Raw genomic sequence first — 27,198 nt, forward strand, 5'->3', positions numbered from 1 at the left:
TAAATAAGCCAGTGGAAGAAACTAATTTATTTGGAAAGGCTGTTGACGAAGCACTCAAAACCGCTAAGAAGGAGCAAGACACCCTCAAGACCCCGGATCAGATCACCCAGAGGCCTTTTCCGAGGAGGGGGAGTGGGTCTAAGCGTTCCTTTCGTGGTCAACGTTTCCCTCGAACCAATACAGCTCAGGAAATATTTGGTCCTCTACCCAAGGAGCCAACACCTACACCACCCCGTATCCCCCAAGAGGCCAACAACGTGGTAAAGGAAGGGGTCACAATTCTACCCCTTGATTCTCCCCAGCCTCAGGCCAAAAATGACCCACAGATCCGGTCCCCTCTCATACCTCCCCGGTCGGGGGCCGGATAACATCATTTCTTCAAGCACGGGAAGGGATAACTACAGACCAGTGGGTACACAAGACCGTTGCCCACGGGTACCGTATAGAATTTGGCCAGTCCCCCCAATTCAGACCTCCATGAGCAAGATGCCCGATGCCAGAACATATGCGCATCCTGCTACAAGAAGTCGAGACCCTGCAGGAAAAGAGCACCAAGGAAGTCGTGCCTCTTCTTCTGTAAACAAGGGTATTTATTCAGTGTACTTCCTTGTACCCAAAAAGGATCTCACCATGCGCCCTGTATTAGATTTGCGCCCAGTAAACAAATTTATCAAGCCCCAAAGGTTTTGTATGGTCACTCTGCAGGAAGGAATTCCCCTGCTCACACAGGGGGATTACATGGCAACATTGGACATGAAAGATGCATACTTTCATATTTCAATGTTGCCGGCGCACAGAAAATACCTCAGATTCATGATACAGAACAAGCACCATCAGTTCAAGGTACTACCCTTCGGCATAGCCTCAGCACCAAGGGTGTTTATAAAGGTACTGGCAGTGGCAGCAGCACACCTGAGCAGGTTATCCATCCCGGTTTATCCTTACCTCAAGGACTGGGTCATAGCAGGGGATTCCTACAAAACATGCCTGTCAAATACCCAAAAGACAATAGACCTCTTATTCAGCCTGGGATTCTCCATCAACGAGAAGAAATCCAGCTTAGACCCCAGTCAAGTCAAGCAGTTGCTAGGGGCTCTAATTCAAACAAAGGACGGCATTGTCTTCCCCTCCAACGAGAGAGTCCAAAACATGCTGTTTCCAGATCCCTCAATATGTAGCCAGTCGAGAGGTGACGGTACGCAAGGCTATGCGACTGTTAGGAATGATGGCGTCATGCATTTATTTGGTTCCTCGCGCGCTTGCGCGTGCGTCCAATGCAGGAGTGGCTCAACAGCCAGTGGTGTCAGGCCAGCGGACAATGGAACAATCTAATGGTTGTCTCACCAGCCCTCGTTCTCTCGCTATGGTGGTGGTCGAGGGAGAACCTTTTGAAGGGGAAATCCTTCACCACCCCCACAGTGGAGGCCACTCTCACTACAGATGCATCTCACAGGGTGGGGAGCTCACCTGCTTCAACAGACAGCGCACAGAGTTTGGTCGTCAGACAGCATCCAACCACATAAACCCGTTGGAACTGTTAGCAGTATTAAAAGCACTGAAAGTTTTTCAGACACAACTGCAGGGGAAGGTGGTCCTGATCCTCACAGACAGCACCACGGCCATGTACTATCTGAACAAACAGGGGGGCACTCACTCTCCAGGGCTGTCCAAACTGTCCCAGAACATTTGGAAGTGGGCTCTCAAACACATGTTCCTGTTATCACATATTCCAGGGGAACTCAATCTTTTGGCAGGCGTATTCAGCAAAGATTTCCCACTACCCATGTATGTATGAATGGCAATTACACGAAAACAATGTCTCCAACGTTTTCACAGAATGGGGCTTCCCAGAGATCCACTTGTTTGCAACTCTGGAGAACAGTCAATGCCAAGACTACGCCTCCAGGTACCCACTGAAATGCTCCAAGGGGAACAGACTGTGGATCACATGGTCACGGAAATTTGTTTACGCTTTCCCCCCCCCCAACTCCCCTACTCAACACAATAGTGCACAAGATGCACCAGAAACCAGTCACCATGATATTGGTGGCCCCCATGTGGGCCCGCCAACCCTGGTTCGCTCATCTGATGGAGATGTCTCCATCTCCCCCAGTGAAACTACCTTGCCCGTACAACATGTTGTGTCAGGACAAAGGGGAGACACTTCACCCATGCCCGCAAACATTGAATTTAGTGGCCTGGCTCCTGAGGTCATAGAGTTCGGACATCTACAACTCCCTCAGAGATGCATGGACATACTTAAGGTAGCGAGAAAACCTAACACCCGATATTGCTATTCCATTAAATGGAAACGCTTTATCTGGTGCAATGCCAAGGGTGAGTTTTGGGAACACTTCTTTTAGTTCAGGCAGCTCAAATGGTGGTAATTCCTCTAATCAAAAGGGTTATAGAGGTTCCCGCCAACGAGGTAGGAACCAAGGCCGGCAAGGCAGGACGCCACGCAACAGAAGGAATTATAATGCGGGAAATCAGGGTTTTTCAAGTGGAGGTCCACAACAACCACCACAACCTTTTTTAGACCCATGCCAGATTCCAGACATTTGGGACGAACCGAGGCAGCTACGCAGCAGCCGACCCGATTAGTGAATCTTTCCTCATACCTACCAAATGCTGAAGAGGTAAAATTGATTAATAGAGGTTTTGGTTTTGTCCCGGCTGTCAGCTATGATAAATTCCGAACACACGCAGAGATAGAACAGTTACTGCGTAAAATTCATTTGACAATTTTTTGCTGACCAGAATTTTGATGTGGAGAAAAATTAGTGGTTTTTGTAATAAATCTTCTATTAATCCACCTACCAGTAGTTACACCCCTGAAGCAGTTGTCTTTGCTAAGAGTGTGGCACGATTTACATCAATTAGAGAGTCAAGGTTTGAAACACTCTTTTCAGAATATTTCTAGATTAGAAAAAGCAGCCCTCAAAGGCCTCGCTACAAACACGGACATCATTCTGCGGAAAGCAGATAAGGACAGGGCAATTGTTATGCTAATTCGACAGGAATATATAACCGAATGTCGGCGTCAATTGCAAGACAGACAGTTTTACCAACCAATAGAGATCGACCCTACAAAGAGGCTCACAACTCTGATCAACCATAAAGTTGAGAAAGCTTGTGCCAGAAGCTGGATTTGCCCACAAGAAAGTGAGTACCTTGTGGTCAAGAATCCTACCATACCTAAATTGTACATCTTGCCTAAAATTCACAACACTCTGTTCAATCCACCGGGCCGTCCGATTGTTTCCGGAACTGGTGCTATTCTTGAGCAACTATCAAAGTTTGCCGACAGATATTTAAAGCCCTATGTACATACTATGTACTCTTTTGTGCAGGATACCACGGAAATCATTAACATAGTCGAAGAGATGCAATTTGATCCAAATACACAATCACTCGTAAGTTTAGATATAATGTCACTCTATACCTGCATCCCACAACAGGAAACTCTACAGGTGTTGGAAGAGGTACTCCTCACTAAAAGAACGGAGGGCAATACACCAAACAGTTTTATTCTGTGGTGTGCAGAAATGTCACTTATTGAGAATTACTTTATTTTCAATGGACAACTTTTCCATCAAACCCATGGTACAGCAATGGGTTCTTCAGTAGCCCCCTCGGCAGCAAATTTGTTTGTCAAAAGCTTTGAACGTAAGATCATCTACAATTCCACCAACCCATACTTTTGTAAATTTGGGTTGTGGCGTCGTTATATAGACGATATTTTGATAGTTTGGGATGGTACTACTGAAGGCTTAAAAGAATTTTTGTTATGGATCAATTGCCAAAATCCGTATTTGAAGTTTACTTCCACACAGAATAATCTTGAGATTAATTTTCTGGATATCACAATCTGGGTTGACACCGACTGGAACATTCTACAGGTCAGACCATTTCACAAACTAACTGACCGTAACTCACTGTTAGAGTTCGGCAGTTCTCACCCCCGACATACAAGGGAGAACCTTCCTGTTGGGCAGTTTTTACGACTTAAGCGTGTAATAGCTCTACAAAAGATATTTTCCTGACGGAAGCTAATTCCTTGAGTGATAAACTGACCGCCAGAAAATATCCGACTAAGTTAGTGCGCCGTGCGCTGAAAAGATTGAAAAATAATGATCGTGAGAGCCTGTTGGAGTACAACACCAGAGCAAAAGAGCAGGAAGGGCTAGTTTTTGAGAGTACATACACCCCTCAAACGAACCAGGTCATTAAGATTAAGATAAATTGGAGTATCCTAATGAGAGGCGAGTGCCCTCTTGATCTCCCGTTATGTGCATTCAAGAGAGGCCCTAATCTGAAAGACCTACTCACCAAAAATGACATCTTAAAAAAAAATGGCCAAACAAATGAGCATTACTGAAGAATGGGGTCTTCCCAAAGCATTAGGCCACGCGCCATGTGGCAAATGCATCAAGTCATCAGACTAGTAGCACTACTCAGGTAGACCTAGGTTTGAACAAACCTTGGACCCAAGTGCCTTTCAGTAATTGCAACACGAATAATATTGTGTATGCGATATGGTGCCAGTATGGCAAGTTGTACATTGGTATACCAAGAGGAAACTCAAAATTCGCATTTCCGAGCATAGGAGCTGTATTAAGAATAAAGTTATTACAGCTCCCATGGTCAGTCATTTTTTAATGATGGACCATGGACCAAACGATTTCAAGTGGACAGTTCTGCTCCATATTCCATCAGGAAATGAAGCAGATGTTTCCAAAAGGCTACAGGCAAAAGAACAATGGCTTATATTCCTGTGTAACACAGCAGTCACTGGACTTAATGAAGCCGTTGATTGGGATTGCGTGTCGTGACATGTTAACTTTGATATAGCAATTTTACAACGACTAGCAATGCCACAATACTAGGGTATCTCTATCACCCCCTGTTGTTTTGGGTGAGGTGACCCACTGTAATGGTCATTTTTTTCAGACGTTGGTGTGATGTCGTTAAGAAGACAGTGGCACAATATTTATACCGATCACTTGCATTTTGTGTAGCGTTTTCTGTGCTCACCGAGTTTCATGCTGGTCCTCTCCAATTATATACAGTCTGTAGATAACACAAGGTGAATTTAACACCTGTATACAGGAAACCTTTCAAGGCTGGTTAATTAGAAAATGGAGTTGGTTTTTGCAACACTCACATACCCACGTTCTTGGAGTAGCCCTTTTTTTCTAATCAATTAAGGGTAATTAAAGGCACGTGTGCATTTTTACCGCTGTATTTAAGAGAGGACTGCGAAATGCTCCTCCCAGCATCAGACGGTTGAGGCAACACGTACGTGAGCACGTTAGAAGTAACGCAGGACACCAAACGAATGAAAAGTAAGTGCCAATTAAATCTGTCGGGGAACGCTAGTGTTTGGCTTTTCCGAAGGATATTACTGTCACAAACTGTGTAACGTACCGCATCACAGTATTGTTAGTATGCTGTTAGACAGTGGAAGTTCAGGCTGTGCCTTTCGTTTTGCTATACGCGGAACGGAACGGTGTGCTTTTTCTTTGTAGCCGTTTATGAAGATTTAACCGAGCGGCTTCTTGTCGGAGTGTCAATCGGGTTGGCTTAACATAAGGGGCGGTCCCGTTCACAGGATCAAGTAAAACCTGCCAACTACCGTTACGATTGAAGCCATCATCTTACATATAAGTGACTCTTTTTAAAAGTGTCCCATGCCCCGTGCACCGTATCGCAGACATTGTTGTTATGCTATCGGTAGGCTAGGTACACATATTGGGGAATACTCTGAGCGACTGAAGGAGTTGCGCTAAAAAAGGAAATGTGTCATGGAAAAATGCAGGAGGGCTTAAAGAGTCCAATTTTGGTTGGGGTTCCATCGTCTTGTTAAGTAGGGCATAGGATTGGACGGTAGCCTCCTACTGAGGAGCCATATTAAAAGCGTTTTTTATTGCTATTACCACTGAAGTGTCAAATATAAAATGGACATTATAAAACGTTGTGGTAGTAAATCAAAAACAGTAGATGTGACGTGGAATTTCGTTTTTGGCACTTGAGTCGTTTGTATTTCCACAGCTGTAGTAAGACGGTGACACCAGTGTGCGCGGTGTTTGACTGCAACGGTGGGCCGTTTGACTTTGGAAACGGGCCTACGATACCGTGGACTGCATAATTTATTGAAGTCACCACAGTAAGTCAACCATAGGAGATTGGGAACTCTATTGGTGAGATTATATGTGATTAAATAACAGCATAACTTATAGCTGTTTTTTATGCTGCCCCCTATAGGGTCATAGAGGAACATTTCCACACAAAGTGTGAGAAGACCAAGAGAACCTGGTTGTCAAATTTCCCCTGAAGAAGTTCTGTCATTTGTCTAACATTGTTATAAGAACGAAACATGTCCGGCAGTACGGTTGCTCTATTAGTAGGCAACATTGTTTAAAGATTAATTAAATTAATGAGACCCTTTTATTTAAAAGGATTTGTTAAATAAGGGCACGAACGGTCTGGAGGGAGCAATTCAGAATTTGAGAGCTCTCTGTTTTGTGTATTCGACAGGTGTCTGTATAACTTTGCATGGTGAAGAGAGTGTGGACTAACATTTGTATGAGAGGTGTGTGAATAGAAAAGAAGCACGTTTGCACTTTGTGAGCTTCTTGTCGTGTGATATGAATTTTAGGTAATCATGTGTTTATTATGGAATGTTTACAAAGAATGTTTAATATATTTTTAAAATGTATTATCTTAATAAAATCATGTGTTGTAATAAGCTAGTTTTTTAGTGGTCGAGTGTAATTTGGGTAATAAACGTAGGCATTGTGATTTAATAGTGTTCCTCTTCCCGCCTATGGGGCATAGCATAAAGGCAACGGGATTCCTTAGTTTGGAAGTTTGCGCAAGCCCGTGTTAGGGGGGGAAGAATCCCGGGGCCATGAAATAATTTCCCTTCAATCTTTCGTTTGTATATGTGTGCAATACCAAGGGTTTCAATCCCATTGACTGCTCTCCTACTCAAATTTTACTGTACCTGACTCACCTGCTTGACTCAGGCCTGGGTTTTAATTACCTTAAGGTTCACTTAGCTGCTCTCTCAGCCTACACTACGTCACAACAAAAAGTGTCATGGTGGAAGATACCAGTTATTAAGGCTTTCATGGAAGGGGTCAAGAGGATTCATTCCCCCCCTCCATTTCAAACCCAGCTCCCGGATGGGACCTGAATGAGGTATTAACCAGACTTATGGGGTCTCCATTTGAGCCTATGCATAAGGCAAATCTCAAAGATCTTACCTACAAGACAGCCTTCCTAGTGGCTATCACTTCTATAAGAAGGGTTAGTGAACTACAGGCCCCTTCAGTTCTAGACCCTTTTGTTACAGTTCAGAGATATGGTGGTTCTGCGCACTCACCCTCGTTTTGTGCCTACATTTATCTCCAAGTTCCATGTGAACCAATCAATAGAATTGCCTACTTTCTTCCAGAGCCCTACTAACATGGCCGAGAGAAGCCTACACACATTAGCTGTGCGTAGGGCAGTCATGTTTTACCTGGACAGAACTAAACCACTGACAAAGACGTACCAATTTTTCGTTTCAGTGGCAGCTGGTAGAGAAGGGGATCCTGTTTCTAAATCCGCAATCTCTAAGTGGATTGTTAAAAGCATCACACTCTGTTACACTTTTGCAAAGAGAGAACTGCCCTTAAAGCCTAGAGCACACTCTACTTGGGGCACTGGGGCTGCCATAGCATTTATTGCAAATGTTCCCCTAGAGCCCATTTGCAAAGTGGCAATCTGGAGTTCTGTACACACCTTTACAAAACACTATTGCCTAGACACTCATTCTAGGTCTGATTCTCAGGTGAGACAAGCAGTACTAAGACATCTTTTCACTACTGTTCCTTCTAACAACCCATCTCCAACTCCGGGTACTGCTCGCTAGTCTATGCACAGCATGTGATTCTAATCAGATTAACAAGCATCAGAAGACATGCATTTCTTACCGTAAAAGCATTTCTGATGATTGTATCTGTTTAGATTCACATGTGCCCACCCTTCAGACCGCTCGGATGGAAGGAACATAGACGTCTGACTACTTTCTCTCTTTTCTGTGCTCACTCACGATAGTCATAGGCTCGCTCATGGCAGAAAAAAGACAATCGGAGGGACCTTGACGCATGAGGGATTTTGGGTACACTACACATCACGTAGGGATAGTGTTACAGGCACGCCCATGTCGATGTCCCCTTTTGATTCTCGAAAGACAAGATGCAATACTCTGCGGTTACCACTGGATGTCGGACTATATGTGAATCCGAGCAGATACAATCATCAGAAATGCTTTTACGGTAAGTAATGCATGTCTTATTCTGCCAATATATGGCGGTATCCACACGTAAGGGCATGCTCCAGTTGGCTTTACCATAAAAAAGGCATGCCAAAGTATGAACACATGTCCAAACTGGCTGCACCAAAATGCCAGTCGAGCTACATTATAACACTTATCATGCTTGCTTTACCAAAGATGCCTAATACAAAATGTCATGCTACAGTAAGAATAATACCACTGATCCTGATTGCTTTATCAAAGATGCCCAGTACAAAATGTTGTGCCTCAGTAATGGTAACTGGTTGCATAAAAAAATGCCAGTCTTGCTTAGTAATAACACTTATCATGCTTGCTTTACCAAAGATGGCCAATGCAAAATGTTATGCCACAGAAAGAATAATACCACTGATAATGCTTGTATTATCAAAGCTGCCCATTATAAAATGTCATACCACAATATGAAATGGCTAGTCTGGCTGCATTATTATGCATGTCTAGCTACATAATAACATATGCTTGCTTAATCAACCAAGCGTAGTACAAAATGCCATGCCTGCCCCATTGTGTGCCAGTGCCTTACAGTCAGTCATAAACACATTAATGATGAATGTGATTTTCTGATTGCGAGGCGCAGGGGGCAGATGTGTGTCAGGAGCTGGGGACCCAGGGTATTGTCATGGCATTTTTTATTGGGCATAGATGCCATGGAAAAACTGCCATGCCTGCCCCCTGAGGCCCAGAGCACCTAACGGGCACACATTGTGTGCATGCGAGGTGCTGGGGTGCCAAGTCATGGTATTTTTTATTATTGGGCATATATCAGATGCCCATTAATAAATGGCATTCCTTCCCTCATTACCCTCCAGCACCTCACATGCACAGATAATCAATTGTGTGTCCATGCGAGGCGCTGGGAGACTTAGGGGTCAGGCTTGACATAGCATATGAGGCGCTAGGATTCCCAGCGGACTGGACTATCATTCTTTACTGGGCATACCCACTAAAAACTGCCATGCTTGCCCCCTGGGCTCCAGTGCCTCACACAAACACAATGAATGTGATTATGTGTATGCGAGGCGCTGGGAGGCACTGGGGAAAGGCATATTTCTTTTTACTGGACATCTATCATTGATGCCCAGTAAATAAAATGACACGCCTGACCCCTGGGTCCCGAGCTCCTCACACATGCACACAATGTGGTTATGTGCGTATTCCAGGCCCTGGGAATCCAGGGGGCGGGTAGGGTATTTTTTGCTGGACATCTATTATAGATGTCCAGTAAAAATATACCTACCCTGGGCCCCACAGCACCTCAGACGGAGAGCTGATTTGGCCAGTGGGGAGGGGAGGGTTGTGCAACATAGGTATTTTTAAAATCCAAAATCATCTCGGACCAGCACAAACACGCACACCCACACTTACACAACATACACACAGCAAGCACTTGCTGTCTCATTCAGAGTCAGGAGCACCCATCATGCACTGACACAACACAAGCATACATACGTGCATCCATACACATATTTAAATAATGGATCATACAAACACTCATTTACAGAACATACACACAGAAAGCACCATGTCTTCACACAAGCACCCCTCATGCACTCAACTCATTACACAAGCATACACGCATCCATACACACACTTAAATAATAAATAAATGAACATACAAACACACATTTACACAACATGCACACAGCAATCACGCTCTCAAGCACACCAGCATCCATCATCATACATTCATTCACCTAACACAAGCACACATGCGTCATACACATAATTTTTATTTGAAAAAACAGAACATTAACGAGCGTACCTTCTGCCACTGGTCTTTCCTCTCCAGCGCTCAGGCCAGTGGTGTAACACAAAATGGTGGGGCCATGCTGAGGGCTCCCCCACCTCAACTCGGCAACAAATAATGGGTCGCGCCACTCTCTGGGCCGGCCTAGATTACCACGCTTATGCAACACGCACGAACGTGCTGCTGCAGGGGTATTCCACACACTGCACTAAGAGAAAGATATAAATATGTGTTTGAATGCATTATATAGCACACTTTCTGAGAAAAATTGGCTAAAAGACCAGAGTGTTTGCAATTGTTTTATAAGGTAATACCAATCCAAAAATCCAATGCATGCAAGTCACCAACAGTGCACAGGAACATTAGTGATTTAATTGATATAATATAATGCTTTGCTTTTACAAATGCCATGCCACAATGAAAACATGTCCAACTGGCTACACAATGTAAACCAGTCTATACATTTAATAACATATTTCAGTAAAGCATGGCAGCCCACATTTAGACATACCTAGACTGGTTTCACCAAAATGCCAGTCAAAGCAATAAGACTAATCATGGTTATTTTATCACAGATGCCCAGAAAAATATACAATGCTGCAGTAAGAAACGACTAGACTGGCAGCACCCAAATGCAAGTCTAGCCAGATAATTACACTTGGCAGGACTGCTTTATCAGAGATGCCCAGTTAAATAAACTTTAAGCCAAACTAAGAAATGACTAGACTGGCTGCACCAAAATGCCTCTCTAGCCACTAATACCATATATCATGCCTGCTTAGCCTGGCCATGGATGACCATTATGATTTATTGCTCAATCCCTGTCCCACCCCACCCCTCACGCATCCCCTCTCCCTTCCACCCCCTGCCCAAACCCCCCAAATCAGCTTTTTGGCACAGAATTACCCCCATGTCTCTTTTCCTTGTCCCAGTGCTTAAGTATGAGGCTTGTTGCCCCGTAGGTAAGTACTGGGACGCGAGGAAGAGTGGGACTAGGAGTAATGAAGATCACAGGTAACTAAGCCTGCCATTACCTCCAAGTGAGACAAATATTGGAAACCTACAACCAATCCTTTCCAGTATGGATAATGGGTGCCTTCAATGCGAGCATGGCAATCTCTAATCCCAACTATGCACAGATCTATGACTCCGCACCAGTTAAGACGTCTACCTCTAATCAACAAGGTAAAGCCTGGACTACGTTGCTTGAAGCTTTTGGCTTTATTTGTCTTAATGGTCATTTTAGAGGGGATACTCATATGGCCCACACGAGAGTTAGTGCCAACAGTGCATCCACTATTGACTACGTCTTTGTGAATTGGCAGGGCTTGTCTTTAGTGGAGGACATGGCAATTTTGCATCGTGAAGAAAGTGACCATCTCCCTCTTTGTGTTCTTCTGAAACAATTTAGCAATAGACCAGCTACAAGGTCATATGATCTTAATGACGATATCTATCTAAATAATAAGCATTGGAATGAACTAATCTTAGTAAAGCTCAAACTGCTTCTGACACACACTTGCCACGTTTTATTGAGGACTTTGATGGCCTAGATCTATGTGCCTTATTTAACATAGTAGGCTATTTTAAGCCGCTGATTGCCAACCTTAAAGAAATCTCTAGTGAATGGAGATCATATAAAAGCTGACATAAGCGCTGTAACAAGCCTCATAATACGCACAATAATTTTGATGATCGTGTTTTGGAATCGCAAAAAAGAAATTGCGCACCGAAGTTTGAGGTATTATATCCTTCACTGGGCTTATATACTCAGTTTGTGATTACTTATCACATAAAATTGGCAAAACAGAAGTATCGTAGTTGACTCAGGGATCACAAATTGAGATATCAGAAGGAAAAGTGGCAACACATTGCCTACTTGGTTACCACAAATAACAACAATGCAATTTGGCAAGTTATTTGTGGGGCTGAAAAATTTGGTTGAATGATAAACTGTGTCTCAGAACCTGTATGGGAAGTTCATATTGGATCAACGTTGGGGGCTTCACACACAAGTGACTCCAAATAGAGCTATGCGGATGCTGTATGGGTGTGCAAGGCCAAGGTTCTAGACATTATAATAATTGAGCGCTTGAATAACTCACGTGATGCTCCCCCGGATGGTATTTGTAATAGCCTTCTAAAGCTCTCTCCTGAATGGTGGGCTCATGCCTTGTATCTTTTATTTGTGCACATTGGAACCTCTGGGCTGCTCCCCGGTACCTGGCGGGTAAGCCATATGTGTCCTGTTCACAAGAAGGGTCCATGGAATGGGCCAGCTAACTATCGTGTGTTAGCAATGCTGGACATACCTGCTAAAATACTCGCTAAAGTTTTACTTGTTGAATTGAATACTTGCATTCAAGAGAATGCTATTCTGCCCCTTAACCAGACAGGATTAGAAAGAAAGCCTCCACGTCACATAATCTGTTAATCCTAGTATTGACCTTTGAATATGCCTGGTTGAGAAGAGAGAGTTCAGTTTACTGTGGGTTTATAGACTTTAGTGCAGCCGTCGATACTGTGTTGCCGAACAGGCTATGGTGAAAAGTAGTTGCCTGGAACATACCTCCCAGATTACTAAAAATGCTTCTGCTACTACACAGGGATACAAGCATTAAGGTTCGGTTGGATGGGGAAGGTAGATTGTCTGCCTCTGTGGCAACAGTTAGAGGGTTGCAACAGGGCTGCATCGTGGCTGCAACCCTTTTCAACCTCCATCTAGAAAACTTGAGAGGAATTTAGTAAATTGCACACCTGTCCTCTGAAAGTTGGAAGCCAACAAATCAGTTAGCATATGCTGACAATATTCTCCTTATGGATCATATAACGAAAGGGTTGCCAACTATGTTTGATGCATTGGGTGAGTATGCTGCTATTAATGGGCTTAAAGTAAACATTGGCAAGAGTAATGTTATGGTGTTCTCTGGGAAGATGAAAAAGCTGAATAATATTGCTTGGCCATTGCACGGCTCAAAACTAGAGTGTGTTACTTCTTATAAATACCTTGGGTTACATGTGGAGAACACCCTGAACTGGAACCTGCACTGGCCAGAGTGAAATGCATTAAATCTATTCAGACAATGAGTTGCTTCATTGGGTGGAATGGGCGTTCCTGATTTTCAACGATTTTTTTAATATACACCACAAATATCTTACCTATGTTGTATCATGGTATTGAAGTATGGGGCTATAAATATGGTGACGACTTAAAAGAATTTGAGGCTAAAATGCTCCGCAAGTTATTCTGAATGCTGCAGGCAGTCTCAGTTCAATTCTTTTATCTTGAATTTGATCCAAACGGGATATGTTTGGATTTTATTTAGCAAGTAGTCACATGCTTTGAAAAACTGTGCATGCTCAATAGTAAGATTATAGTTGGATACCTTAAAGCTTTTTTATGCTTGGATTGATGTGGCAAAATAGGGTACCATGGGTAATATAAGTGGTGAGTTGGCTGTGAAGGATAGTTGGTATCTAGGTCTGCGTATCTATTTGTTAGGCAGAAACCTGTGCAGTTCCCTTAGGGACCACTGCAAAAAGTTTAAGACTACAGGAGTAAGCAGTAAACCCAATTGGTAGCAGTCTGTACCACCCAGATTTACCTGGTAACTGTGGCTGAGCAGTCAGACTTCTCTCAAGAAGAGTTAGGCAGTATATAGAGTATACACAATAGAGCTAAAAATACAGTAGCACAAGCAAACACTGACCAGAGCTTTGGTATAAAAGCATATAATTATTTATTTAAAAACACACTTGTAAAAATACACTGGCACTAATATGTCAAGCAAGTTCAAACACAGTCACTATAAGTATATACACCTCCGAGTTAATTAATCGACAAGTCTAGGTTAAGACACCACTTATTTAGCAAAACAGAGGTGAGCGTGTAACCGTAGATGGCACTCCAATAATTTGTTTAAAAAGGGAGAAAACATGCAGAATAGGAAAACACACTGTACCAACACTTTTAAGAAACCACAGCAAGTCAATAAAGGCAGGGTCTACTGTAGAGTAAAAAGTTCATAGGCCAGGCCCACTCTTGTAGAGAGCAAGGCGGAATGTGCCCAAGATCACACAGTGGAAATGCACTCAAAGTCTTTGCAGAAAAGTCAAAAAGAGGTTGGATCAAGTCAGAAAGATAATGTTAGCAGGTCCGAGGTCACACCAGGATAGAGAGTCAAGGATTTACGGGACACCTTGTACAGTCTGTTGCAAGGGAGACCAGGCGGGACACAGTACCTGAAATGGTGAGAAAGCTCCAGCGGGGGCAGTTGTTCCTGGCAGCGGGTGCAAGTTGGGGCTTCGTCCAGAGGAAGAGAGGATCTCGACGTGGAGGAAAGCTGGAGGTCGTTGCACTGCCAGGGAAGAAACCAGCCGCAGAGTTTCCCGGTTAAAAGGTACGATCCTTTTATTCACTCTAGTGGTGAAGCGTGGCTATTCGGCCGCCAGGGTGCTTGGCACGGGCGATTCGATCATGAGACGATCCAGGAAGGCGAAAAAGGCGAACTGGTTGGTCCCACCAGCTCAAAGGGAAGAAGACTCTCCTGGAAGAAGATCTTCTCTGTCGTCGGGGAAGTGGTGAGTTCGTACAGCAGGGCTCCACCGGTGGTGTTGTCGTTGTAGATGGCTCAGTTTCGCCCATCTTCAGATTCTTTAGGTCCTGTGGCAACTTCTGAAGTTCCAATCCCCAAAGCCCTGCTTTTATGCAGCAAAACCCCCATTCATCAGTCTAGCTGTCACTCAAACATGCTAAGTGGTGAGCGGGGCGGCTCACCACTGGGCCAATCACACAAGAGTGCGACTTGAGTTGCCAAGGCAACTCAGTTCAGGGTGCCTAATCCCCTTCCCACACATCCTGTTGACCCCAGACAGAGTGGCACCATTTGGAGGGCTTCTGTGGAGAAGCCTGCCCAAAAGTGGAACAAAGGGCTCGACTTGGGTTAGAGTTTCAGAGGCGAACACAAACGCCATTTTAAAACCAAGTCCTGGCAAAAAGACCCAACCGGGGAATAAATATTAAATAAATAACCATGCAGTATCTTTAACATTGCACCAAAAAGTGGTGTGTTTAAAATGAATGGGAAAATCCCATAGGAAATATTCCGGTGGAATATTTCGCGTGGTATCCACTGCCACCAGCCAGAAACTCGACAAGGGGGGACTGGACAGTGCCCCCTTGGAAAACAGACCCTGGGGCAATCAAATAACCCCTACCAGTACTTCCACAATATGATGATTTGTACTGGTTCTGTTCACAATTTAAGACTAGTAAAGCCAATGGTGACTTTACATGCCCCGGGAGACAGTAGTCAGTCCCAGGGTATGGAGTCTATGTTTGGGGGTCACTATGACACCCCTGTGTTACTGTACTGGGGGTGCTGTGTAACACACATACCAAAAACACATGAAGCCCTATGGAGTAAAAGACCCCATAGCACATAAGACACATTAAATAGTCAAAGGACATTTTCAAATGCAAAGCTGCTGGGGGACTCACTAGGTTTGGGAAATTAGCCTTAACAGAGAATTCTCCCTAACACTATTGAAAGATCGGTTGAAACAGAATCTGACTACCTTCAGTTATGAAAACAACTTAGTTAAATTAAGTATCAATTCTAACAGTGGTCTGTTTATTCATTATAGAAATGCCTGTGACTGTAAGCCTGCATATATCAATGCCTATCCTAACAGTGATATAATTAAATAGTATTTGCTCTTTAAATTTAATATGAGTGTGGCCCTTGAGTTACAAGGTGGGCAAATTGGTTGTCAACGCTCTAATCGTATGTGCCGGGTGTGTGGCGACAATAAGCTAGAATCTTTGGAATATCTAATGGCACTCTGCCCAAGTATATCTTCTATCAGGGAACGATTTGTCAAAGCTTATGGTAATAGTTTGGACTGCTCTGATATGTCATCTATCTGGTCTAAATGTATGGCTGGAGATGAGCATTTTATAGGAAATGTAAAGGTATTTTAGATATTGTTTTACACCATTTTTAATAATTGACAATTTTGATGTTTTAATTTGTGTAAGATGTTTTTAACATTTTATCAATTGGTAGTTAATTTGTTTAATGACGCTTATGATCAAATATCTGTACTATTATTCAGAGGAGAAACTGCTAAAAATGTTGGGGGGACATGACCTCTGAAGAAAAGGTGCCCCATTCAAATGAATGGGGACAAAATAGTGTGCCCTGAAAGTTGGGGGGGGGGGGACAAACATCCCCGTACCCCCTACCATTAGGCCCATGCTATTAGTTGTACCCTAGTCGGGTGGTGATCAATGGATTGCTAACTGGCGTATATTGTTCCTGTTTGATGTATTCTATTTTCTTTTTGTGTTTATGTTTGTAATTGTATATACAAAGCCGTATGGCTATATGGATATTAATAAATAAATGACCTCCATGTCACCCTACCTCATCGCCTCATACACAAGTACTGGGACGAGGAAGAATAGGGCTATGAGTAATGAAGATTAGCAATAAGTAACCAACTGATTAAACACAAGTAGTGGCACAACACCATCAGCAACCCCCCCCACCCTTGAAATTTTGGGCTATGTTGACTCGACCTGGCTGACCTACAGAGCCGTTGCCAGATAGAACACAGATGTTAAACGGCACCTGGGTTTCGCTGTTAACAAAGGCCCAGCAATGATATGATATGGCATTTGTAACGGGCCTATACACAAGTTTTTCAAGGCGCGACGAGGCAAGGGAGGGGGAACAAAGGGAGGACGGACAACGATCCTACTAGGCCAGGTGTCATTCGGATCGCGCAAGTGCATGGGAAGGGGGCAGGGACAGTGCAGCACATGGTAAGATGATAACAAGGAAAGTAACGGCCATCATGTGGCAAGTGCATGGGTAAGTGCGGACATCAGGTGTAAAGGGCTGGTGGGGGACTGTGGGGATACAGAAACAGTCCCAAAGTGCGAGGGTAGCCTGGTGGGCATTGCAGGTGTGTGACGCTGGCAGGGGAGGACCTGGGCCCGAGATCGGAGGTGTCCAGGTAGCCAGTGCAGTTCCAGTTCACTAACGTATCACTAACGTAAAGCATTTTACTGTTGGGACCTGCATTCAAATGCATAATTCTTTAGGCAATTGAAATTGTGATGTGGGTTTAGTACTTGCATGCCAGGGAAGTGATTGTATGGGTAGGGAGGGGACAGGAGACTACTTATTCTCACAGCAGTCCATAAGTGGGTGCTTTCAGACTTAAAGGTGAGAGTTAACTTTGTGTAATATTGAAGCTGCACTAGAATAGTCTCATTAGAATGCATAAAGAAGTTAGATGCCCCCACACAAATAAGTTTGCCCCTCCCCCTCCGCCCGTGAAGTCAGCGCCTCTCCCAACATTTGAAGGGTTAGAACCCCCCACGCCCCTGAAATGTAGATTTTGTTGCGCGCGCACACGCACGCACGCGCACACACACAAACCCTTCCGTGTTCACCCTTTCACCATAAACTCGCACACTTCATGGGGTTGAGGGGAGCCCTATTACTTAAAACAGAAATGGTTTTCTTTTTGAAGTCACTCCGACTTTATAAATAATTTCCATTAAGGACTCAGTCATAATGGGAATAATTTCTTTATGAAGGCAGAGTGACTTCAAAAAGAAACTATTTCTTTTGGAAGTCATAGAGCTCCCTAACCCCATGACCTGGGGGCCTCCAGTTTAGAGGGTGGGAGGAGCCCTCAGACTTCAAAAAGAAATGGTTTATTTTTGTAATCATTCTGCCTTCATAAAGAAACAATTTGTTTATGAACGTAGAGTGAATAAAAAACAAAAGATTTTTTTTATTTTAAGTCCAAGGACGTGGTGGTGGGGCCCCCCATTACGCCCGTGGCTCAGGCCCCTGCTAGCATGAAAGGGAATGAGGCTGGGTGACTCGACGCCCCACTCCAGCCTGCTCTGTCTTATGTGCGAGGAGGCGCAGGAGCGCAGTTCCCCAGCCAGCATTTCCAATCACCCACTGTTTTCCTTTGACAATTAAGAGCACTCCCTCAGCTGAAAAAAAAACAGCTTAGGGAGTGCTCGTATTTCAATGGGCTGGCTCCTCCATAATGGTTGAGAGGGGGCAAAAACCCGGCGGGTCACTGCCCCCTCGCCCATTATGGACGAGCCGCCCCTGGACAACGTTTCAGTCTGGCACACTTAAGAAATGACCAGGGCTTTCTAGCCAGAGCCCCGGTGTTTATAATGTGGCTCCTGTGACTTAAAACGAGCCCAGGACGAAGCTGAGACATTTAGCTATCATACTTAATGTCTCTGTTTCGTCCTGGGATCATTTTCAACACGTGCAGCAGCAAATCACTTCTCCTGATCCTCGACCCTCTCAAAAACTTAGTTGCTAAATCTGGATGCTGCAGCCTCCTCTTCCAGCGTCTTCGAGGTTACAGGGGCACATTTCTCGCAGCACAGCTCCACCAACATGGCCTTTTAACATGAAAATCCTACTAACCCTGTGCACGCACAATGCCAAACTATGGGCCAATGGGGTGCAGCTTTTAGCAAGGAATGTGCTCTGGCCAATCACAGCATTCCTTCTATGTAGTACTGCACTGTGATCAGCCAAAGCACTTGCTTGCTCCGGGCAGTATTTTATTTCTGTCCGTTTAGCCAGAGTGACAGAAAAGGCTCAAATGAGCTACTGATTACCTGTGATTGACCGTTTGGAGAGCCCTGGGGTTCACTTTTAATAACATGTAGCATCCTGAAACTTGACCAGATCATACACGTAACAATACACATTATGTGAAGTTTAATTTAAATAACATGCAATACTTTCCTATTGGCAAAAACTGTTTCCCACATGCAGTGCTCTATTTTTTTAAATCTCCCTATGCACTTGGAAATGCTAGCAGTGTTGGAGCACAACAGACTTTTAAAAACAACACTTTTTATATAGAACCCTTCTTCCTTCACCACAATGCAATGCACAATCTCCCTTCTCTCAGGAGCTACTTTCTACTTTCAGTAGAATGTATGCATTTAAATCAGTGACTATGCTCTGTTTTACTTTGGGAAGACAATGTTCTGCCCCAGCACACGCAACCCAGATATTCAGTTTACATTCAGCGCCCTTCTGCTTTTAGACAGGTTCTGAGGAATGGTGAGCAGTTCGGAATTTCGATTTTCATGCATCCCTCCCTTTAGGAAATTTTGGGGTTGGCAATGAGATATAGGAGTCCCCAATTATTTTGCAGACCATATTTTTATTTACACTGGAGGCATTATTTTTTTTTTCTCGAATATCAACATTATCACACTGTTAGTTGGCTATAGGGGAGTTCATTAAATTATTATATAATAAAAAATACTAAGGGTCTACTTAGTCTGCCCACACAATCAATAATGGTAAGATATTAAATCAAACAGATCCTCACAAGACTTGATTTGGCTGGACATCTTTACTTGCATAAACTATCTCTTGGTTTCATCTAATAGGTAAAAGTGCTGAAGGCTCCTGGATACTCAGGGGAAACATCAGGACTTGGTTAGCAGCCTCTCCGGGTTCAATCAAGAATGCCCCCCAGCATTAATATAGATCTCATCCAGATTTTAGTCCCCTGGTTTCCTCCAATTTTGTATGCAGTTCCAGCACTTGCGATTTCCGGCAGTCCCCTAATTTTCATTGTGCGTCTCCTTATGAATCTTTCACCACTCCCAGAAAAATGCTTAAATTCTGAGATGCCATCTTATTGGCTCTTGATAGGGATTAGACAACTATTTTCCATCCCTTTACCCAAGGACGGACCTCTTTTCTTTGATAGGCCCTACATTTACCAAGCCCACATTTTGGGAGGGAGAAGACCACCCTCTTGAATTAACATTTCTACACATTTGAAGTTTGCACTTAAAGTGCAACATGGCAACTATTTTGAATGTATACTTAAATACGTACGTACGTACGTACATACGTACGTACGTACGTACGTACGTACGTACGTACATCTCGGTACGATGTTGCAGGTTCGAATGGGAGTTTTCGTGATTTAGTCAAACCTTAAAACAGTTACCAACATGAAATGTTCTATACAGATATGCAATTTATTAAGCTATCACCTCCCCAAATCACTGCTTTGTGACATTTTCTGGGGAGCTACAAACACATTTTAGATTATAATTTACAGTGATACTTGTCCCATTATTGTGCGATTTATGGTTCTTGAGAAAATTAACAAAACCTGATCCTCCATGTAAATCTATGGCAAATCCTTAATTACACATATTCTTACAATCAACAGTATATTTCATTTCTCGGCTTAGATGGTGGTCCATCTTTTTCTTTTTGTTAATCCAGGCTAGTATAAATCCATCAGCATTCTTGCAAAATGAAAGACCTGCAGAAGTGGTCTGATCTCTCTGGCCAGATGGGTCTAACTCCGCCACTGGCTGGTGTCCGTCAAATGTCATTAGCTCAAAGAGATGGACCACAATTTGAGTTTTAAATCCAAGTATTTTAGAAACGTCAACCGATTAAGGGCTGCTTTTATTTACCCAGTTGCTGGCCCCAGCACATCATAAATTACCTCCTGGTCACTGCTGTGGCTTCAAAAATATGTTTTAGCTGGATGGAAGATAGGGGGCAGGTCACTGTTTGAGTGTTGTGAACAGAAACTGTTATAAATGTTACTTTCTTTTACACATGAGGCCTTTTAATACCTCACATCATGCCTTAATGTTCAGCAAGCCGGCCCACAGTCAAGGCACACATACAAGGCTCCCTCCTGACTGAGCCTGCCATATTTAGTATTGCAAATCTCCAGGAGCAGGATCAGCTGATCTCACCCGCCGCAAGGTAAGCCTTGAGCTTAATAGCAAGCCCTGCTCTCTGCCACGCTTCGCTCCTCGCCTTTCACCCCAGCCGACACGGAATATAGCTGAATAATACCGATATTGAATTTGACTACACGACGAGCATATCTGCATCTGCACCATGAATTTGTATCCTCGCTTACTAAAACAAACCGCGAGGTTTGCATCCTCCAAGATGGCTGCCACCAAAAAATAGCACCTCCAGGGCTGTGTTGATGCCCGGTGCACCTGGTTGGCCTGACTGCAGCTCTTAACTAATCTGAGCCGGCCGGCAGGCACAAGCTGCTCCACAGTCAAGGCACACATACAAGGCTCCTTCCTGACTGAGAAGTTACAAAATGGAGTCGACGGGTAATCACCTCCTGTTTGTACCCTAATCTTTTAACACATTATAAACAGAAGGAAATGTATTTAAAAGTTATTCCTGCAGCTGTGTCCCTAGCATAACTAGTATTAGCCCTGTATGTAAAATATCTACTGTGTAGATAGAGCCAGCCCTAGTATGTGCTGGTGTGCCACCTACAAGGTAATGTAGAGGTCCTCACCCTTTCCTCTCTCACTACTTTCCTCAATATCTAAAACATAAATGCACACTTACTGGTGGTTGGTTTCAATCTTTATTTGTACCTCCTCCAGTATGTGCGTCTTATCCAAAAGTATTTCTATGACCACTGAGGTCAGAGAACTGTAAAAAAGCTGAATTTCTATTCACCCAGCAAGTTATTTGTTATATTGGGTACATACAGCTTGGATTTATTACTTATACGATCCCTTTCATCTGTGTATATAGGGTCTCGGAGTATGGATTATCAGTCCAATACTACTACAACAATAGTCAACCAGTTTCAGCGGTGCAAGTTAGTAGCCGCTTTCTTCAGGACGAATGCTTCTTAGTATTGCATTCTTCGTGCAATTCAATTCTTTTCCATGGATGCTGAGAGGTATCTTCGGGCGTCCAATGGGCTTTAACAGGTTTGTCCCTGAGTCCTATGGGATTAAAAAACAAGGAAAAAGACAGATGTACTATCATCAGTCTTTGAGTGCTTTTTCGAGGTAAGTATCTTGTGTCCTCAAATGTAACTATTAATCCACATTGTATAAAGATGTTAGCCTTACCTATGTCTATTTTGAGGTATCGTCTATATTCTTGCTGTATTGGAGTCTCGGAGGAGTCTATTATCACTTGACCAGCTTTCTGTGTCCTTTAAAATCTAAAAATAGATGGCATACAACTGCTGATATCTCTCATTCTGCTGGAGAGTATCTTGGAAAGATAACTATGTGCGGCTATTTCAAAGTTTTTACCTGTCTTGCATTTGTGTCTTGGTTCACAGTAGCTGTATAGAAGTTGTTCGTCTGTATCTATGGGGCCTATAAGAAACAAAAAGGCCCCGTCATCATAGAACCACGGTTCTTATCAGATATACATAGTTTATTTGTTATCTCGGAGGAAAAGTCCCTGTTCGTATGGGTCCCCACCATTTTACCTATTGTCCATACAATGGTAATTGATGTCTCGCTATCTATAGCGGCATATTGATTTCATGTGGGGATAATGTCTATCCTTGAGATTGTTAGCTAATCTTTCTGATTGTTGATCATACTCTCTTCTAGTCGTGCAGTTCCTTCTAAATCGGAGGAACTGTCTGAACGGGAGGTTTTCTTTCAGTGATCTTTGATGATAGCTGTTATAATCAAGAAGGGAATTTCTGTCTGTTGCTTTTTGGAAGACAGTAGTTTCAAAAGATTGCCCTATCTTCATGATTTTCAGGTCTAGAAAAGTGGCTTCTGTTTTGCTAGCTTCATGTGTAAATTTGAGGTAAGGGTTTAATTCATTAATCCAGCAAATAAAGTTATCTAGAGTTGACCTGTCTCCATCAAATAGCAGTAGAATATCGTCGATGTATCGATGCCAACTCACAATGTTCTTAATGAATGGATTACTCTCAGGGTAAATATATCTCTTCTCAAAATCTGCAACATATAAGTTGGCAAAGGTGGGTGCGAAAGTTGCACCCGTCGCTGTTCCGGCTATTTGTTCATAATAGCTTTCTTTGTTGAGGAAATAGTTCTTCGTTAATGCTATCTCTGCCAGTTGCATTATAAGCGAGATAGGCATATTGAGGGATTTGGTTTGTAGTACCTTTTCGATAACTAATAAGGTTTTTTTTAAAAAATAAATAGCACTTACCAGGATTCAGCTGCAGCTTTCCAGCTCTGGTCTCCGGTCCCCGTCCTCCGCGTACAGCACCAATGAAGGAAAAGCCACCCAGCGGTAGCTTTTGTTTACTACAGCTGGCTGGATTTTCCTTCATTAGTGCTGCAAAAGCAAGCACAGGCGAGCATCCATTTCACAAAATGGATGCGCCCATGTGCTTGCTTTTGCAAATTTTGAACTTGAATAGCTCAAAATTTTACATAGGAAGTTTAAAAAAAAAAAAGTGCTAGTATTCTTTTTTTTTTTTAATGTTGCCTATCTATTTTTTAAATAACATTTTTAGCTGGACTACCCCTTTAAACATTGCCAGCCATGAACGCATTTCTACCATCAGGAGGAAGATCCACTGGCTCCCAGTCCAGGACAGAATACATTTCAAAATCCTCATGCTCACTCACAAACAAGGCACCCTATACCTCAGTAACCTTATCCGTAAAGTCCAATCTAACAGACCAACCCGCTCCCCGTACACCAATCTGCTCATCACCCCCAAGTACAGAAGACAGAAAGCAGGAGGAGCAAGTTTCCCTACAATCGCTCCTAAATGGTGGAATGTCCTCCCCACTCACCTCAGAAATGACACCTCTTCTGGTCATTTAGAATAAATCTAAAAACCCTACTCTTCAGGACAGATCTGCCTCAGTAGCTTCATAGGCTTTGACGCTATGTTCCAAAAAAACCTGTAACCATCTTAATAAATTTGTATCAGCGCCTAGTTGCCTTTGGGCTTTGAGCGCTCGATCAATGAATAAATAAATGAATCTTTACATCCTAACATATATTCACATGACAGAAAATGTTTGGTAGGGAGTGTGCGCTGTCACTAATTGCAAATGCGAATGAACAAGTCAACGAAAGATGTTAGATGCCCATATTGGGTCTTTTATTTAGTTGCAAACAGCAGGTCTTATTGATTGCCCATTTGGAAACCTTGTACATATATGAAGGTCTTATTTATTGCCCTACACATATGAGGGTCTTGCCCTTGTCACAGCCCATTAAGAAGCCAGCATGTGTTTTGACCCACTTGGGTCCTTTTCAAGACTGGGCCTATTTGAAAATACAAATAGTAATCCTTAGTATTAGAAAAATAGGAAATCCTGTTTTAGAAACAGGGGGAGGTGCAGGAGAAGCAGATATATATGGAACGAATTTGATTAGTATCAAATCAGTGGTCCACATCAAATATAAAATAATTCCAAATGTCAACATCAAAGAAATGGTCATTCACAATGTATTGTCCTCCATGACACATTTCAATTTTCAATTCAATGCATGTATCAACAAATGATAGGTCAGTCAAAGGGCGAAAAGAAAAAGAAACACAAAATAGAGAACAAAGTCAATACATTGTCCGGTTATTTAAACTTGTTCAAGAACTGAGTAAGACCTATGTTGCAAAACACTGTCACCCGAGTACAGTGAAGCTACTGTTGGCACCTGCCACCAAACACCAGTGAGTGATCATCCCTAAAGCAGTACTTCAAAGTGCATGTTATATTGACCTTCCACCTCCAAACGTGCAGATCCTAGTCTGTGAAATTTAATTGCTTATAATTTGAAATATCCAAACAGCAGCATGCATGTCAGGGCTAATGCATAAAACTACTAACTAAGGCCAATTTGTAGGTATACTGGTGTTCGCCGTGCTCCAGCTAAGATATTGCTACCTGTGTCAATTGTAAACGTGTTTGTTGTTCTCTCAAGCCTCTGTACTTTCCACAAGTCTGACAAACAAATAGTGCATTAAAGTGGAGTACTAGGAACAAATTTGAGGCAGATCTCAAAGGTTTAGGAAACCTAATAAAATCGGTATTTACCCTGTGCTCTAACGATGCTGCAAGTGTTTAGTTCAAATTTGATGGCATTCGCGTTGTCACCCTTCTTCTGACATCCATAATCGTAAAGCTCACAATTGATTGCCCTCTGTAGAGTTTGTGAAAGAGTTAAACTTAGGGTCATGGCACTTAACATTATTTCCATGCGACAGAAGCTGACAACTGGATCAAGGATTAATTATGCCCAGTACTTACTTGATTCCTTGGACTCAATGCCAAACTGCCTGGTGGGCGCTGCGCATCTGTTTTGGAAGTCGGGAATGCAGAGTTTGCTGTTTCCGCTTATAGTTATAATGGCACCTGATTGCATACTCCCGCTCATGTGATCGCGCCTTTGTGTTGGCGCGTTCGCATCATCACGTGAGCGTTTAATTTCCTCTCTCGTTATTCCCTGTCACGTGACCTAATGTTTTGATGTGCCTGGATAAGTGCAGTCTATAATGATAGGATATGTCTAGAGACCACTTGGTGTGTTTACATGAATGTGATCTGTGATGCTGTAAAATGTCTGGAAAACACCAAGCTATAGTAGTAATTTATGGGAAAAAGGAAGATGAAGACCAATCTGTTTGTTAAATTTGTACTTGTCTCTGTTGTCTTTTTTTAACCAGCAAAACGCCTACTCTAGGTCCCAAAGAGCATAACAGAACTGTAGAATAATTTGTGCCTGATTGATGCACAGTGCGCACTGTAAACAGATTCACTCAAGCTGTCCATTAGCTAAATGCCTAAGTGTAATACTGCTGGGGGGATGACCCTACCCACCCACTGATTGCCTGATCACATCATCTGATAATAGCAAAACATTAAATATGCCCATAGTTGTGCTGTCAGAAGCGACCCTCTCTTTCCTGAACATAGATTAATCACAGCATTAGGAAGATACGGTTATCATTACAGGGTGAAAGCAGTAGATCTGAAAATTGGTTATGCCAGATGTTAAAGAAATACATTCAGTTCATGGTCTTGGTTAAAGCCTAATGTGGTACACCTGAGTATACAAATCATGCATGCCTCCAGCTGCTGTAGAAAAAGCTGTCTATCTCCGCCTCTGGCGTGTTGCTTTGCCTGTTGTAGTCCAACAAACCGTATGTCTTTGATGTCGTCCATTTGATGTGTCTTTTGCCAATGTATGACTAATGGCAACTTGGGGTCCTGTCCCTTGAGTTTATTCAAATGTTCCCGTATTCGTACTCGCAGTTCCCGTATGGTGCTAATAACATATACCCGATTACAAACACACAGAATAGCATATACAATATACTTGGACCTACAGATGATTTGATCATGTATCTTGAAGGACAATCCTTGATGACAAGAGAAATGTTTGACTGGTGACATTGCATATTGACAGAAATTACAGAAACCACATTTCCGAAAGCCTATAAGAGGGCCCTTCAGCCACTCTAAATGTTTGCTCATCACTGGTGGAGGTTCAAAAAAATGAGGGACTCAATTGGTGCCGCAAATTCATGTTTCTAGTGAACACCAATCTAGGTCTCTCTGTGATATAAGTCGCCAGACCTGAGTCTAGCCTAAGTAAGTTCCAGTGCTTATCCAATATTTTGTACAGTAGTCCAGTGTCTTGCACATATTTAGTGATAAACATGATCTGATATGTTATCTTGGTTTTATTCCGACTCGTAGTATCCAAGAGATTTTCTCTTGTGAAAGCGTCAGTTTTTATATTCACATGACTCTGGCAATGGAGTTTCGTTTTCCCATGTGTTCATTGTTCTAAGCTGCAAATGCACACCTTTACATGATAACTGTTTCTGTTTTTGCAAAGTTACCCTTTTTTGTTTGCTCTGTTGTGTGTCAGCAAGGGTGCACTTTAGACATCAGTCACGTGTGATGGAAAGTAGTTTCACTCCAATGGAAGGCCCATTTCTTTTATTTCTCTGGAAACAACATTTTGATGTGGTGGTTGAGAAAGAAATGCTGCCCTTTCAGTTTGGCAGTCATCTCTGTGTGTTTTTAGGCCCAACATAGCAAAATGCAGCTTCCTTTTTGTCTGGGGGCTGCCTTTGAACCCCACATTCTATGAATCTGCTCGTCCTAGTAACGAGAAAAAAAAGAGCCAAGTTGAAAAAAGCAGTCAAGGTGCTCTCTCTCACTCTCTCTCTCTTAACAAAGCAGTGCATTGCAGCAGTAATGCTTGTATGCTCCCAGAACTATTAGGACAGGATGTTTAAG

General features: G+C 43.0%; 1 protein-coding gene across 3 annotated transcripts in view; it reads left to right on the plus strand.

Annotated features, from left to right (window-relative positions):
* FHIP1A (FHF complex subunit HOOK interacting protein 1A) overlaps window positions 1-27,198 on the plus strand; it is an 839,659-nt gene that overhangs the window by 738,487 nt on the left and 73,974 nt on the right. The window lies entirely within an intron of this gene.

The sequence above is a fragment of the Ambystoma mexicanum genome, chromosome 6q (assembly GCF_040938575.1).
Source record: "Ambystoma mexicanum isolate Mex_15411 chromosome 6q, UKY_AmexF1_1, whole genome shotgun sequence".
NCBI classification, from domain to species: Eukaryota; Metazoa; Chordata; class Amphibia; order Caudata; family Ambystomatidae; genus Ambystoma; species Ambystoma mexicanum.